The following is an 18209-nucleotide window of genomic DNA, read 5'->3' as shown; positions in this document are numbered from 1 at the left end:
TCATCTGTTTGGGTTCCAGTGATGGGATACACAGGAACAGCTCAAAGCTGCATCATCAGAGGAGGTTTAGACCGGACATTAGGAAGCACTTCTTTACCAAGAAGAGGGTGGTCAAAGAGTGGAACTGGCTCCCTGGAGAGACGGTTGATGGCCCATAGTTCTCAGTGATTAATAGACATTTGGACAATGCTCTTATCAACATTTGTTAACTTTTGGTCAGCCCTGAAGTGTTCAGGCAGTTGGAATAGACGTTTCTTCCAGGCCCCTTCTAGGTGAGCTATTCGATTTTATTCTTTCTGTTCTGTTCTATTCTATTCTATTCTATTCTATTCTATTCTATTCTAGTTATAGGTGTTTACGAAGTTTCTAACTAATACCAATGGAAGAAAGCTTTCTAAATTTTCAGCATGTTATGAAATCCTACTGTTTGTCTATATTGTTCAAGGTATTGCAAATGAGGAAAAGCAGGGAAGATATTAAGGAGGAAATGCTGATTTTGTTAGAGGAATACAATGTAATTTCTTATGCTCCTCTTTCACTGTTTTTATTTTATGTCTGAAAAAAACTTTCTAGTTCTTCCATTCTAAGTAAATACCAAATGTAAGATGAAGAATTTCTAATGTTCTGTCTTCTACAACTGAATGAACACCTTTTTACTTTCCTGGATGCATCTAGTGTTTAAGCTGAAGATTTCCTGGGTGAATATCAGCATGTCGGCATCCTACCATTACTGAGAAATAAAAGATTCATTTGGATGTCTCAGCATACGAACCACTTTGCAGTCCCATTTCAGATTAAATTGAAAGCTTTTATAAAATAGCTATTGACATTAATGTGGTAGGTTCTCAGCACTTTGTGAACCTTTACATTCACAATCTTATTACTAACTTTCTTGGAATAGCTTTCCTTCATAAATATGGAATAGGAAGGAAAAAAGGAAGGAGGATGATAGGTTCAAAATAGTGTTTTGTTATTTTTGCAATATATTTTGTAGCATGTTTTGGATATAACGTATGAAAAAAAAGCATTATAAAAAGGAGAAGTGTAATGGAAAAGATAAACCCCAAATATTTCCACACACAGATAATCTAGGAAGAGGGTTATTTTTAATGACCAAAGGATGGAAAAAACACCCTAGCCTATGACTAGAATATGAGAAGGGGGAAATAGTCCGCTTTGAATCTACGAACTTGGTATTAGCTTCCAATTCAAATTTGGGAGCTGGATGGAAGAAACCTAGTAAGATTTAACCTCCTTTAGAAGCACCTGTTAACACCTTTTATAAATGTAGCCTACAGTGAAGGCCTAAAAAGAGATTAAGAAAAAAACCAACAACAAAAAGAGAAACCTCACTGTGGTCCAAGAAAAGGAGGAAACTTTGAAAAATAGGTTGAATAATGTGTGAATGCACTGGAGATCAGTTGAGAACTATTCTGAGGTAACAACACAGTGACATATCCCAGATGTAACTCTCACCTTTAGACATTCTGTTTTAACGTACATGCATTGTTCTCCATGAACTTGCCAAGTTCCATCTTAAAAAATATTTAACGCCTTGCTCTCACCATTGTGATTAGAAGACCATTCCAATACTTGAGTGATTAAAATCCCTTTATCTGATGCTGAAGTAGTTTTATATCTCCTTGATAAAAGGAGGTAAAATCATCTAGACTTGTTTGGCCAGGCTTAACTGAGACATTACCAATGAAAAATGTAATTAGGTTTCTCTGCCTTTTTTGAAAAGGGAGTGTTTTCATGAACACCACAAATGTAGCCATACTATTTAAATAAATAACCAAGATTTTAAAAATGCATTACTAGATAAAATTAGTGGTAATGTATGAAATTAATAGTATTTATAAGACGTGTGAAGCAAAACAGTATGAAAATGTTGCATGCAGCATGTACTCTTCTCAGGAAGGAGAGAACACGCGCATGTTAAACACAGCAAAAGGCAGACAGTACTTGTACCAATCAGACAGAACAACTGTGTTTATGTCAGCTATTAAGGAAAAAGCCTCTTGCACTTCATTAAGAGAGGAGTTGTGTAAAAAAAGTAGCTACAATCCAAATTAGTTAAAAAAAAATATTTCCAAAGCTTGGGGAAAATGACCTGGTTATATCATCTGCTAATATCTCATATTCTGTCTGGTCATGCTAGCATTTTTTCCCTCTGATTGCTTAAAACCAATTGAATTACTTCTGAAATTTTTTCCTGGGTAGCTAATCATCTAAAATTATACACTGGGGAGTAAATGGACCTCACACTCCGTTCCACACATAGCTAGAAGGCAGGACAAAATGAAATGGCTAAATAAAATTATATTCACAAATCTCACTGGAACCTTTAGGAGATTAGGGACTTGTTTTTTTCTCTCACACTATGTACACCTGACTTGCCTAAGGAAGACAGAAATCAGGCCTTTGACCTTGTCAAAATTTGTAGTGTTGTCTTCAGAAATAGAATTAATTTCAAACTAAACTTCCATTTCAAAATAAATTCAGGGTCATTTTTTAATTTTTTTTCTCCAGTTAAAATTTTGATAGATACATCAGGGAAATGGAATAAAAGCATGGAGTGGGATACACATGGGACTGAAAAGTACAAGTTCTTTGTTTTAATTTCCTGAGAGAATTTGCCTTTTTCCACTTAGCATTTCAGTATCCTTTTTTCTCTCCTGAACTAACTATAAAACACATTTTTCCTAAATTACACTATTTTTGTCAATACAATAAACAACAGCACAAGAAAAATAAAAATATATTTTGAAAATCTTGTCTCATGAGAAAAATTTACCCTCTATGTTGGCAACTGTGACAAATTAACTCATTGAGAGCTAATTTGCTATCAGTTTGGGAGACAGTTTGCAGTTTAATATGCCACAGGGAATAAGGTTGGTAGTGTGACTATCACCTAGAATGTTCTGAATAATTTTTATGGTCTTGGATCTTATAAGAGAAATTTTTGTGTAGTTTTCAACTTAGAAAAAATCTCAAACTTTACTTCTTGACTTTTTGGATATCCAAGAATGTTAGTGTGTAACAGGACATATGTATAATTTTCAAATATTTGCTTTTTAAATGCATGAATTGAATTAATGAGAAAAAATATTTAAGAGCTACAGCAGCAAATACTAGTCTAGATATTTAACTAGATGGACAATTTTCCAGTACTTTACCGGGGTAAATCTCAAAACTAACTTCTTCTGTGGGTTGGAAGAAAATGGAGACATTAGAATATGTAAACATGATTTGAGAGAAAGACCAAGGAGTTACCTTTGGTACCTTTGTTTCCTTTTGACACCTACTATAAGTATTTCTATATGTAACTGTTGGCACAAGGCACTCAAGTACAACATATGACTATATTTTGGAATCCTGATATTTACAGGGTCCATTTGCAGAACACCCAAATGGAATCAATTACTTAAGCTTTGCTTTGACTGGTGGTTATCTTGAACAGGTCAGAGTTATTTAGACAAAATCAAACTGTCACAGCAGCTGCCTATTGAGTTCACATCTAGTCCTGAAAGTAGAATAATGTGGACACACAGTGCAAAACTTATTGAAATATTGTAAAGAAATTAAAGTATACTGTATTTCTTAGGAAAAGAAAAGAGAATTCATCTGGAGGTCAAATACTGGAAGAATCTAAGCTTGATTATCCATGCTCTCCCTCTGTTCACTGCACTTCTAGACCTGTTCACATTTTAAGAATCATTTGGTGTAATTTTTTTTTGTTACTTAAGGTTTTCTCTTAGCAAAGTAATCCCTAAACCTGATATAAACTCTGGGTAAAAATATGGGAACATCTGCACCTTTATCTTCAAAATGCATTCTGCATTAAATCTCAAAAGACAGTCCTCACTAAATCACGCAAATACCACATTTTTTTATTATCAAAAGATTCAATCTTTTCATGCAACCAACAGAAAAAAAAAAAAAGTTATTTAATTTTCCCACTCCTCTTAGAATTGCAGAAATAAAACAACTCTCACAGAATAATCGAGAACAACCTCTGTCTGACTCATTTGCCAGCAGCAGAATTATTAAACCATGCAAACAATGGCCTTGACTTACTTGTCTGCATTGCAGCCAAGGGCAGGATTTGGAAAGGTTACACACAGAGTCACAGGGTAGTGTAAGCATTAAAATTATCTTTCTTATCATATTGAATAATGTAGCAGGATATAATGAGACTTTCATTTCCAAAGCAAAAATGAAAGCAATAGGATCACCAATAGAAGTTAATTTTACTCAGATCACAGCAGTCACCGAGACTTCAACAGTGAAAATTCTTCTATTATTTTTTCTAAAAAAAACAAAAAAAGAAAAAGTCAGTCAACTTCAACGAGCTGTAATCAAGGGCACTACTTTTTTACTATGTTCTAAACCTTTAAATTTTCATTATCTTTAAGTTGTTTTGTTAGAACTCCCTTTCATTTCACAAAGTAATAGCAAATAGCTGCTGTAGCCAATACAAAGAAACATAAACCACAAGAACAGGGATGAAAATAAATTCTTCTTAATTTGCATAACATATGAATCTCAAACCAAGACAAAGCAAAATGAAGGCCAGATACTTGTATCAAGTATTTCTGAACCACCTTTTTGAGCCATGTCATTTCTGGGTTCATTTTCTACTACTAATCAGCTGCAACAATGCATATAAATGAACATTTTAGCAGAAATAATATGATATTAGCAGGAAATAATTCAGTCAAACTAAGATAGGAAAAGGAAGAATCTGATGAACATTATACACTTTTTTTTTTATCTACAAGGCTTTGTGAACGTTGACAAATGGACAAAACAGCTGAGGCCAGAGGACATGTAAAATTCTTCAAGGTTCAAACACGAAAAGAACATTTTGTCTGGGTTATGTTTCAATGATTGTATTCCAGCATTTGCATGAGGCCAGAAAGAGGGATAAGCAATAGCTTTATTAATAACAGTCATATTCCCCTCTGCTGCTCTGAACTGAGACTTGTATCTGTCTCAGACAAGTACCTGATGTAGATTAGGCCTTCAGACAGAGTGCCTGGGTGTTCAGTGGGTATAAGTATATTTTTGCCTGGTCTTCCCTTTCTTTTTCCACTTGTCAGTAAGTGGTTTCTTTCTCTCTCCCTTTAGTCTGGGGTGCAACTTGCAAGTGATATAAAAGATGTTTTCCATCTCTTAGCTCTCTAAACAGGTACATTTAGAGGACTAAACTATCACCTTCAGGCTGCGAATTCAGTCTAATGTTACTATGCATTTATGTAGTGCTTAGTCCCAGGAGACAAGATCTCAATAGCATCTTCAAAGTATATTGTATAATAAAAAAGAAATCAAGATGCTAATTATCAGGGGACTTTGATCTATTAGAAAGTCATATTCCTGAATTTTTATTTATTTTGTCAGATGACTCCTATTTCCCATTTCTTAAAAACTATTTCTTGTTTGGTTTCTTTTGCTTGCTTGTATTTCTCCTTAAAACTTAACACTGAAATATAAATCATAATTTATTAAAATGTTTTATTTACATTGCTTTAGTTGTGGACTCTTGGGAGATTGAAGACAGCAATAAAATTATTCTCATTTTGTCTGAGTCGTGTCTCAGAATCATATAATATTCTCCATGGTCCTCCTTCCCTAAAGACCTTTACTTTCATAGTGACAAAAGGAGAAAACCAGGAAAGTTAATCAAAACTTCATAAGCTATTATAGAAAAACAACAGTTATTACTCTTTAGTCACCATCTGTGAAAATACAACACTGAGCAATAAAAGACAATTGGGCTGGTTCCACATTACTGACAAGAATATTGTTGATAGATGGACACCTTTAGAAACTCTTTTCTATATACAGATATAACTGATAATAATATTTCATTTAGATTTAATTCTACCATTTGCCCTACTGTACTTCTTTCATTACAATGAAATATTAAAAAATCAAGCAACCAACCACACTCCCCCCCCCACACACACAAAAAAAACCCCCAAAGCCACAAATCCTATACTTAGATGTCATTCTAATTCTATAATCACGTATGACCACATTTTAACTTGTTTCCACGTATCCTTTACACATCATTCTTATATAAATGTTATTAAGCTCCTATCCAAAATTCTTTCCTGATTATCAGCTTCTGTTTACTCCTAAACCCTCCTAAATACATGCACCAAGTCAACAGGAATACAAAAAATAATGATTCAAAATAAAACTCATACTGCAAAGTTAAATGCAAAGGTAGCAGGTATATTTGGTATGATCAAGTGAGAATTGTGTTAATAATGTCAGTTGGAAAAGATATAGAATCTTGTAGATATATTTCAATATGTAGTTAATTGACAATAAAATTGCAAGGACATTGAGTTCTACTGAGATAAGTAAGACACTTAAAAAGTATACAAAAATAAGTAAAAATATTCCCTTGTGAAAGATTACAGTCAAATGCCAAAGAGTCCCTATGTGCCAGCAGAGATCTGATTCAGTCAGATCTGTAAAACAGGTGGACCTAAAATATGCAGTGAAACAGTTAGATATATATCATCATTTTTATGATGTTACTTTATGCCACTTAACAGAGAGGCTCCCTATTCTGTTGATGTTCTGACCATCAAGTAAAAGACAATTTGTCAGTTATTTGCGTTTTTTAAGTTTACAGGTTAATGATGAATAAATTTCCTATATCATCATTTTTATGATGTTACTTTATTCCACTTAACAGAGAGGCTCCCTATTCTGTTGATGTTCTGGCCATCAAGTAAAAGACAATTTGTCAGTTATTTGCGTTTTTTAAGTTTACAGGTTAACGATGAATAAATTTCCTAAAGAAAGCTTTCCAACAGAAATATCAATGCAAAGGAAACTAATCTTTTTCAATGATAAAATGTTAATTTCAGAAAAAAATAAAATTAAAATGCCTTCCCATACAAAACAATAAAGCACATATTTCCTAAACTTTCACAGTACGGGGCATGGACAAGAAGATTTTGAATAGACCAAAGACTGATAAATTTAAAATAGATACATTTACATGGGAGTATGTAGTTGGATCGTTTCTTTTAATTCTAATAGAATATAAGTTTTTGTTGGACATTTCTCAGCGGGTATAATCACAGTTGCCATCAAAAGAACAAAATAATTAGAGTAGTACAGATCACCTGAGGCTCATTATTTGAACCCTCATTATTCAAAATGCACAGATAAGGAGCTTATTTCTGAACATCGAGAAAAAAATGACTGGACAGGAATAAAAACAGCAGAAGAATGAAGTAGAGAAGGAGGACAAGTGAAGTTTTGGATGGAGTAAATTTTTCCTGTTACCCAAGTTTATATAATATATGAAGACAAGCCAAAAGCTATGCAAAATTTAGGCATATATCCATATGCATAGATACTCTTGTCTATTTAAGAAATATTTGTGTATGCACATATAAACATATGTTTACATACTCATACACATATATTTATCTATGTATGTATAAAAACAAAACAAAACAAACGAACAAAAAAACAGAATGGTGCGGAAAGAATTGATACCCTACTTGGAAGAAAATAGTAAGTTTTCCTATCTGAGAGTGAATAGGTAATTTGGGTGGGGAACTAGAAACAATAAAAATACAAGCAGGATACTAAAATGTCCTGAATGAGTTGTAGAAACCAAACACAAGGTCCTTTTGGGGCTGAAGTATGCATCTGGGTAGCCCAGGTCAGCTGCCTTATCCTCATCTGACTGCACCATAAAGGCTGTGTTTACAAATACTGATGTATTTCCTGCTTTGCAGCCACCACGAAATTTATAGAGATGGCAAAACTGACAGGTGTTGTATTTTAAGGAACTTCCAAATACTACCAGGTTCAACAAATGCATAATTGCTGAGAAAAGCTAGAAGAGTAAATTACATGTGTGTCAGAATAACTCATTAATTTTCCAGCTATTTTTTCTGCTTTGACACAGCCTAATTTTTTTAAAATGGTGACATATCAAAATGTGAAGGAAAAGCCATAAAAGATTTTTTTATTTAAAAAGATATTCCATAGATAGAAAAATGACAAGCTGTGCAATAAAATGCTATTCTAACAAAATATCAGACTGATTAAAAATACCAGGGGAACAGAACATTGTTTCATAAGGTCCTCTTTTCCATGTGGATCGTTAGTGTGGGAGAAAATCCTTGTAATTCTTTGCACTGCTCCCACACATCCGCCTACACATATCATCACTTGACTTTCAAACTAACAATAGAAGTGTTAGTAGAGCTATCACCATCTGCAGAATGAACTGTGCATTTTTAGGCTGCAACAGCCTCAGACATTAGCAGTAGTAGTCATATAGATGGTAAGTAATACCCTCTTCCCACAAGAAGAACCACGTAGGGGTCAGTTGACTGATATGTTTCCCCATAAAACCGTGAAAATAAATTTCTCCGCATTAATAAATTAATAAGTTGGAAGCTATTTTGCAGTTTCTATGGCTTAATATGAAGTAAAGAGCATCCGTCTAGTACTGGTGGGAGCAATGAGATCCTCCACTACAGAGCTCTCTATACTCACACATGCAAGTTATTTTACTCAGTGTTTTAATGACCTTGGAGAAAACTTCACCATGGTCAACTAGTGATTATTGCAAATAAGAGTGTATGGGGACTGGAAGTGCAAATCAGTAAAAGATTCCTGTATTTTTTATATTTTGTTTCCTTTTTTTTTTCCTAATTAAGAATTCCGACCAGAATGAGAATACTGCCCCAAAAAATGATTTCTGTGGTCCTCATTCTTTTCTCAAAGTGTCTGTGTCCTCTGATTATTTTGAAGAAAAACTTAGGGCTTCACATTTTTTAGTTTTCTAACCGTGTACAATTCTTATTGCAGGAGGACGAAAGCTTTATGGTGCAGATTGCAAGACTACTGGTGTGGTAACACAGGCTGCTTTTTTTCCTTGCTACATTGAAACCACTAAGAAATCCTCAGAGGAAATAAATATTGTCAAAATATTGGAGTTGTGCAGGGAAGGATTGCTCAGAAGTTTGTGAAGATGATTATGCAGGGAAAAAGAAAATTGAGAAACAGAGGAACAAAGCTAAAGATCAGATGACAGAATAACAGAGCTGGAACATAAACTCAATTACAGAATGCTGAAGCTGCCCAAAAGAGCATCAAGACTGAAGAGCAGGATAACTGAGACCTGCAGCAGACAGGAGAGATGGACTTGGACCTACATCATCTTTTTCCTCTGCTGATTTACTGCTTGTGTCACTTAAGGTGCATCCATTGAAAAACAACTGCACAGTTTCTTTTCAGTGACCTGAGATTTTTGTCTATTTAAAATGTTTCTGGAAAAGAGAAATCTAAGACAACCTCTGATAACAGTGTAAAGGCTAAAACATTACCCAGCATCCTCAATGTGGAGAAATAGTAAATCTGGTGAAAATTCGAAGTGTTTCATATACCTGTCTTTCAGGTTCACGACTAATCTTTGGAGGTGCACGGCTTGCTCATAATAGTTTTACTTTTTTTTAGTATGGAATGTAAGGGTTCTCTTATGCTGGGAATGTATTTTATTAGGGACACTTGTATATAAGCATTATCCGAGTTGTTTCCATATAGAAGTGGTGCAAAGATCTGCGTTTGCTCTGCTCAGATCCAAACTGGATTTGATTTCAAAATTTTCCAGCAGGAAACAGCAGGGCATAATCATTTGGGCAGTACACACTAATGCAGGCATATGATTTCTGACCTAGAACAAAGTATGCCTATCTACCACTGGAACTGCAGCACAAAGTGTTCTCATGTACTTCATTTGCAGAATAACACTGCAGGATGATGAATGTGCCTGTCAGGATTACTTCAATTTAACTGAATGAATAAAAAGTTTGAAATTCACCAATTTTTAATCAAGCTCCCCTAAACATCCTTGAGGATCCGTGTGTTAGTTATAATTTATCAAATCTGAAGTTCTGTCATACTAACGCAAAAGCAAAATCTTTTGGTATTTGGAGAGTATTGAGATGAAAAAAATGTGTCTTTCAGGACCACCTGAGCTGGGAGGCAGGTGAGATGGCATTTTCAAGACATTCAGTCTGGACTTTCTGTCCATTTCCTGCAGCATCTAAATTTAAGTACTTCGTCCTCTCCTCTCCGAATCTCTCCTCTCCGAACCTCTCCGAACCTCTCCGAGCCTCTCCTCTCCTTTCTTGAAGGTTTTTCTCTGCTATCTGTAATCAAGGAATGAAAAGACTTCACTATGTCCTTAGGCATCTTTAGTGAGAACAAAAATTCTGTAATATATGTGAAGAGCTTAACGACCACACTGTTTTGAGAGATGTGTGTATGGAAACTTACACTGCCTTGAAAGGTCTCGCTTACAGCTGGCATTGCTTTGAAATATTGTGTTTCATTTGGCTGCTACAATGTGGTGTACTTGATAAAGCAGGCATACAATGCTATCAAGGTTATCCTGAGTTCAGCAATCTGCCTCTCTTTCAGTTGACCTCCCTCTTCACTGCAACACAGTCTTTCCTCTAGACCCGTTTTTGTTTCGGTTTCTGGAAGAAGTCAGACAATTAATAATGTGTTGGGTTAGTATTACGATAATGAAATACATACTTAAATTCATATATTTATATACAGGGGGTAGGTTTTATAAAATTAGAATGAGAAATCTTTCAGAGTCTGAAAGCTGAGTAGTTGTAACACAAAATAAAGCACCACATTTCTCTTCTTCTTTACTGCTTATTCGCACCTCTATTTACACCAATTTTTGTAGTGAGTACTACTATAAAATTATAAATTATTAAATTTGTAAAAACCAAAAATCAGTAGCCAAAAGAAAGTGACATAAATATCTACATAGTTATCAGTTTCTTGTATATATGACTGAAAGTTAGGAAGGAGAGCAATAAATGTTATGTTGAGCAAGCCTAAAGGAAAATGTATTTTGAGGAATTATATGGACAACTCAGGGGCCTCTGGTGGTCTAGTGGTTAGGGTGCAGGACTCTCACTGCTGCGACCCGGGTTCGATTCCCAGCCCCCCGAGCAGATGGAGCTCGTCAGCCCTGTAAGGCAATCCATCTGAGAGAAGGTCACTCTAAACAAACCTACGTCCTGGGGACCTCACTGCCACTGTCCAAGTTTGCTTGGCCCCGGCAGATGAACCTCAGGATTAAAGGGTGGGCTCAGTTCAGCGCAAGCTGAGTCTCACCTAAAAAATCCACTGCGCAGGCTCGAAGGGTAAAGACCTTTCCCAAATCTTCGCTCGCGAAGACTGGCCATTATTATTATAGACAACTCAACTGGAGAGAGATGCTGACATGCTAAGTTTGGGAAGATTCACATTAGAAGTGATTGTGATACTGTACCTTGTCATATCTTATTGCCAACAGTGATTATTCCAACAATATTTTCACTTATAAGTCTGGTTGACTTTCTTCAAGTCTGGGTATCTTGGGGCAACATTCCATTAAGGGATCTCAGACTCAAGCTATCCAGAACATAGCTTGCCACTGTCTTTACTAAGATAGTCACTCCAGTTACCAGTCATCTGTGAATTCCCAGTAGCAATTTAACTTCTGAGATTCATAACTACCATAGTCATAAAAGTGAGGTCTATCTGCTACAATTGGTTTTAAGGGGACTTTTCTGCTGGTAGACTCTTAGAATAGGCCTCAACAAATGCTCCTTTTACTGCTATTCTATGTCTCTCAGTCTTAGTTGCAGGAGTCTTTCTCTCTATAGTTACATTTCCTTTTACTATAATATAGCAGACTTTTGCAAGTTGAATATTATGTGATAAGCCACCACCTTCTGCTCCTTGCACAAGCTGATAGAAAGGAAATTGGAGCTAAGCAAATGAGTTTTTATGGACAGGAAGATGGTTTTCTCATTAAGGTCAATCTTATAAGACCTAACTTCAATAAACAAACTGCATGTAAATCTCTTAACTCCAAATAAGTCAAAGGGTTGTCAAGGAGTGCCAAAGGAGGATCAGGTTGGATATTAGGAAAAAATTCTTTACTGAAAGTGGTTAAGCATTGGAACAGGCTGCCCATGGAAGTGATGGAGTCACCATTCCTGGAAGTGTTCAAAAGACATTTGTATATGGAACCTTAGGACATGATTTAGTGATGAACATGACCTGGTTTTTCCAAACTTTAATGATTCTGTGCTTATACTGACTCCTTCCTCGAGGGAGATCCTTGGGAAGAAAGGGACTGGTGGAGAACATGATGAAAGGGAGTTGCTCAAATGAAAGTGTTTCTCATCAGTCTAGGATGCTTAAAACAGAGACAAATAAACTCAGACAGACCTCCTGGAAGTGGCAGGAGATGGAGGTACCCACCTGTGACAGTGTCAGATCAATCACTTCTTGCATTTGTTTGGAATGAATTCTGTGTTTAAGAAGGACTATAAAAAAAATCTCCCTCATAGAATCACAGAATGGTTTGGGTTGGAAGGGACCTCTAAGATCATCTAGTTCCAAACATCTGCCATGGTCAGGGACGCCTTTCACTAGACCAGGGTCTCAAAGCCCTATCCAACCCAACCTTGAACACTTCCAGGGATGGGACATCCACATCTTCTCTGGGCAACCTGTTCTGGTGCCTCACCACCCTCATGGTAAAGGATTTCCTCTTAGCATCTAGTCTAAACCTACTCTCAGAGCTATATCAGCTAGAACTGTGTGAAAAAGTAACAGAGGAACCAATGCCTTACGCATTTTTTTTAGAACTATATTTGGATGAAAGTGCAGACTAGTGATGCAAGTTTGAAACAACAATTTATGGCTTTGTAAAACCAGTATGAGTTTTCTATAAATATATACATTATATTCTATTATACATAAATTATAAACATAAGTTATATGGGTTATACATATCAGTTTAATCTTGCACTCATATTTTTATCTGAGGGAAAATGTAATTAGAAAGATACAGTATTACTCTTTTTTAATAAACTATATTTCATGTATGGTTTGTAGTTCAAAATATTACAACATATTTGAGTAACTCAAGTGGGATAAACTTTCATAATTACCTAAATCTGTTCAACATGTCTAGAGATCAGAATTTATGTAGCTGAGAGAGTTTTGGTTTTATTTTTATTTTCATATCCGTGATCAACACAAAAGGCAATAAGACATTATTAAAGTGCTCGCTAATGTCTGAATAGTTTACTAAAAAAGGAGAAAAACTTGTAATTTAAACATAAGACACAAGTGGCATTTAAAATTTAAAATATTTCCATTATGCCTGTGAGTTAGGAATTTAGATTTAGTCTTAAAAGACAATATTCAGATGGGTTTGCAAACACCATTATCTCCAGTAGAAATATAAATTGTTGAGAAATAGTTTACAGAGAAACTTTATGTTAATAATCTGTTGATTTGAAAGGAGACTCATGACCTAGAACCTGAATTAAGGCACAGAGAGCTTTACAACACAAATTTAATATTCTTATTTAGAAATTAAACTCTCCTTTGCATGGGAGGGTAAAAGAAAAGTTGATATATTTAACCAAGTATAATCAGCCTACTCTATATTGTATCTGAATCTCTGTCAGTGGCAAATAAGGTGATCACTTCAGTCAGGCAACAAAACTGATCTTTCAGGCTGAAAGCATTACCCGAAGAGCCTGGTCATCAGGGAGAAGAATGTCACCAGGGAAAAGTAATTTATCAATTCCTCCTATATCTGCAGCTATATTAGAATATGAATATGCAAGATATACTAGAAAAGAATGGAAAAAGAGGATAATGATTTTCATAAGGCAAATGTGAAATGAAGCAAAATAGAATTAAAACAGCTTTGTATGAACAATGGATTCTCTCAATACAAAAAACAAAAGCAAACAAACAGATAAAAAACCTGACAACAACAACAAACAATTATATTGCTTGGAAAATATATTTTAAGAAAATCCTTGATTATTCATACAACTATTTATAAATATAGAAAAAAACCCTCTGTAATAACCTTATGAAATTATTTAAATGAAAGGTTTTCCTTCCCTCATATACACATCAAATTATGTCAAATTAATATAAATTACATGTATTATCTCTTCTACTATTCCAGGATTGTATATATAGAAGTACAAAATTTACATGAAAGGAATTTTTTTCTAGAGAGAAGTTTTCAAGCTTTAAAATAGTTTCTGAGGAAATTTTTTAACAACCTGGCTTTGGCTTCATATTGAAGATTTTCTTTAAAGAGACTAAAGTTAAGATATACTTATTCCATGTCAGCATCAGAAAAATCAGTGATAAATATTTTCTTTGACTGCAGCCTTTCCAATATGCTTTCAATTTCTTAATAAGAATAATAAAAATAAACTAAGTGAAGATGTGTCAATTTTCATTAAAATCCCTACGCTTGATTTGTTTAATTAAATTATTTTTAACAACTAGCATCAATGTATCTTTATGTCTGGGTCTTCAGTTTTCTAGAGAAAACAGAAAGGACCAAATAACAGATGCATTTGCATGATAAAAACATTCACTAGTACTTGCTCTGAAATGCTAAAAAAAAATTACTACTAAATTTCTCCTATATTGAAGTAAGCATCCAGGCAGAACAAATATTAACTATGCGGTTTATCCATAAATATGTAAATTTATGGTCTAAATTGCTTGATTAAGAAATATCAGCCCAAAATGTACATTAGATCATTGTCACTTGCCAAAACAGAGTTTAGATTGCTTAAATTTACACTGAAAGTTTATTGCAGTCAAAGTAGAGAAATTATGTAAATGTATTTCAATTTAATTAACTCATTTGAATGAAACATACCTATGGAAATGAACTACCTAGACTATAAAGGTAAGTACTACCATTTATTAAATCATAGAGGGAAATTCATATTTCTTACTGGAAATAAAAGATCATTGACTATGAGAGATATGAAATATAGTGGTTGTAATCAGTGTTCACAAGCTCAAATACTTTTAATTTGCTTAACAATGAATGGCACACTGAGAACTGTTTTAAATAATTTGCTTTGTACTGAGCAAAATTAGTGCATAACAATATGCTCTAGATATATGTAATAAATGAAATTTTGTCTTAAATTGCTTCTGCAGGGTCTAACGGGTACAAATGCCACTGAAAACTGAAGTATCATCCTAGTCAGCACCATCAGTAGACACAGTCATGGGGAAACTTTGTGGATCTTCAGGTACTCTTATGAGGAAGGGTTTATCTGGGTACAGACTTCTTTCATGTTTGACTTTCTCCTTCATATGTGAAAAGCTGAATTTAGGCATCAACAATGTAGGTGTCTACAACTGGGTACAGTCTTTATGCCTCTGTTGCTGTTTGTGAAAGAGGTGCTCAATTTATTCAAAGAGTATTTGGTTAGCAGTTATTCGGGTATCCACCTGCATGTAGCTGAATGTTTTTTTCTCTAGGATCTATTTACAACCATGATCAGATCTCCACGTGGAGTAAGGAGAGCCGAGTGTGCTGGATTATAATGGACACTTCCATACAGAAACCTAAATTCAGGGTGCAGAATCCCAGTAAAACTGATTGAGAATAAAATTCTTGTACTTTTCTCAACCCCAAGTATGACATGTTCTTTAATAAAAAACACAAAAGCCAAAACCCAAACAAAACAAAAAAACCCACCAAATATGTAATACCTCTTTATGTCGATAAAATGCAACTTGTTCCAATGTCAGAGTAGTTAATCTGGGAAAAAATTCACTATCCTACACTACCTTGTTCAGTCCAAGTCATTGTGTGACCATGAGTTTGCTGATTTCTCTTCATCAAGTTGCATATAGAGAAGGGTAGCTTTAAATAAATGCATTATCTAAATCAGAATACTCAACAATTTAAACAAAATAATAGCTGGATAGCTATCTCTCAGTTTGAAAAATGCAAAATCAAAGTCATAGGAGACACTGACCTTAATAATGGAAAGCAGGTTTAAAGAAAAGAGCTTTAATATCTTTAAGGAACTGAAGATAAAAATTACTATTGAAGTAATTCAATATTGAATACAATATGTGCATTGTAACTATCTAGGAGGTTTATTTGCAGATTAAATGACCACTAGTGAATAGATCTCATCTGGAAAAGGTGATTGTTATTAGCTAAACAACATTTTTTTTCAGTGACTGCAAAATTGACCAGACATAAATACATAAACCTTTTATGAAATTAAAGGAATAGAGATCTGGTGTTTTCATAGGATTTTCATAAAAAATGTTCCCTTGGATATCTTTTTTTTTTCATTTTATTTATTTTTAATTTAATTTTTGTTCACCATAAATTTCATTTGATTGTCAGTCTATTCACAATTTCACATACTGAGCTACAGGAGGAATTGCTGTCAGCAGCATTTTCTTTTATTGTGGCATATTTAAACAGGCTTGTTTTGGAGTACTCATCTGCGTGAATATGAATCTCAGTTGCCTGGAGAATACACAATCTTGTATGCAAATTGTGCATTTATTAGAAGACAGCTATAAATCTGTGTATACTGGATCCTAATTTTTAAATGCTATTGTTTTAACCATGATCAAGCTGAAATAGATAAGACCAATAATGCAGAGCTAGTTTCAATGAAGTCATACTAACAGCTGATTATTTGTCTCATAGGCTAATTAAGAATACACCAAAAAAAAAAAAGGAATGTGGTATTTACTGGTTTTATGTTGCACTATGTTTTGCTCTATATGGCCCTTTGAGGCTTTGTATTATCCCATACACTGCCAGGGGTAGCAAGTTCATGGCAAATGTCCACAAGTTCTAGTGACTGCACACTGGAGAGAAAAAAGTAAAGTTAAAAATAGGTACTAGGTAACCAGATTTCCAGAAATAATTATTGTCTTATAAAGAGTAATTTAATCAAGTGAAATATGTTACTGGAAGTTCTCACAGGATTTGGAAAAGGATTTTTTATCCTATAATACTCTTATTACAGTAATACTGGTAATTTTCTTTGTCTCCCATAATGTTTTCCCATAGAAGACAAAATGTGTCTGATTCAACTGCAGTAGTAATTTGAAAGGTAGGTGTAAGAAGTAGGTAAAATTCATCAGTTTTCCCAATACCTTTGTTTTTACAGATTTGGAATATTGAAAACAATTCATGAATATTTTTCATAATTTTTCAAACTAGTTTTACAAAGACAGGATTTGTGATCTATGTTTTCTTTTGTAAAAACTTGCAAGTTCATAGAAACAGTGTATTTAAGACGGCATGCGAAAATAATGTAGGTAGAACCATTTTTAAGAATTTTTAAATGTGCATATTTACATTAGAAAATATTTGTTATAAACAATCCTTCTAAGCAGTAAATCCTTGAAAAATTTCTTACTGTCATTAATAAGTCATGTGTAAATGGCATAATACTGAGTTATTTTGCTCTGAGTTATAAATAAAAAGATCTTCAAATTTTGTACTATATCAAAAGTGATTAAGTTAAGCAATTTATACTATGAAATATTTGTTATTGTAAATTATGAAGCAAAGGAGGACATGGGAAAAATTCTACTATTTTTATCTCAGGTCTTGGAAACAATAAAGTTTTGTTTTTCTAAAACTGAATATTGTTGTAAATGAAACAATTTTCTTTGAAATTATCTTTGTTAAACATTTGGAAACTGTGATACTCAAACTCACTAGCTCTTATTGAAAATTAATTCTTGCACAGGCAAATACCTGGTTTCTTGAGATCCAATGACAAACCAGGGTGAGAAATCTTTCATAACAAACCCTTGCCTCCTTAAATTGCCTGCAACTACATATAGATTCTTATTTAGAAGGGAACATGTGAGTGCAATAAGAATTGCAGGCAGTGTGGTGTGAGTAGATATAGAGTGGTTTGATGGCTGCAAATGACTGGTAACTGTGACAATCTACGATCCTTCTACTATATTGCAGTGCAGACAAACAATTTTGTCTTTTTTTCAAAACTTAGTTTCTAACTGGTAAAATGTACCCTTTGCTGGATAATTACATTAATAGTGGAATAGAACATTTTTGAAGACTCAGGTACCATGAGACTGTGTAAACAACAGGAATAACCTTTAAGGCAATGTCCAAATGACTACATCCCTCTTAATGCAATCTTCACTGCTAGGGTTACTTGGACACAGACATTGTAAGAGTCTTTTGGGAGATACAGTGCCAGCCTTCTTGAGTTATGTCTAAAAATAACATAATTGAACTGAGGCTTTTTGTTTTCTCCTCTGCCAAGAGGAGTTCAAATGCA

Source organism: Lepidothrix coronata, unplaced genomic scaffold (assembly GCF_001604755.1).
Source record: "Lepidothrix coronata isolate B3197 unplaced genomic scaffold, Lepidothrix_coronata-1.0 Scaffold135, whole genome shotgun sequence".
Taxonomy (NCBI): Eukaryota; Metazoa; Chordata; class Aves; order Passeriformes; family Pipridae; genus Lepidothrix; species Lepidothrix coronata.
The sequence above is the reverse complement of the archived record's forward strand: the minus strand, read 5'-3'. Positions refer to the sequence as shown.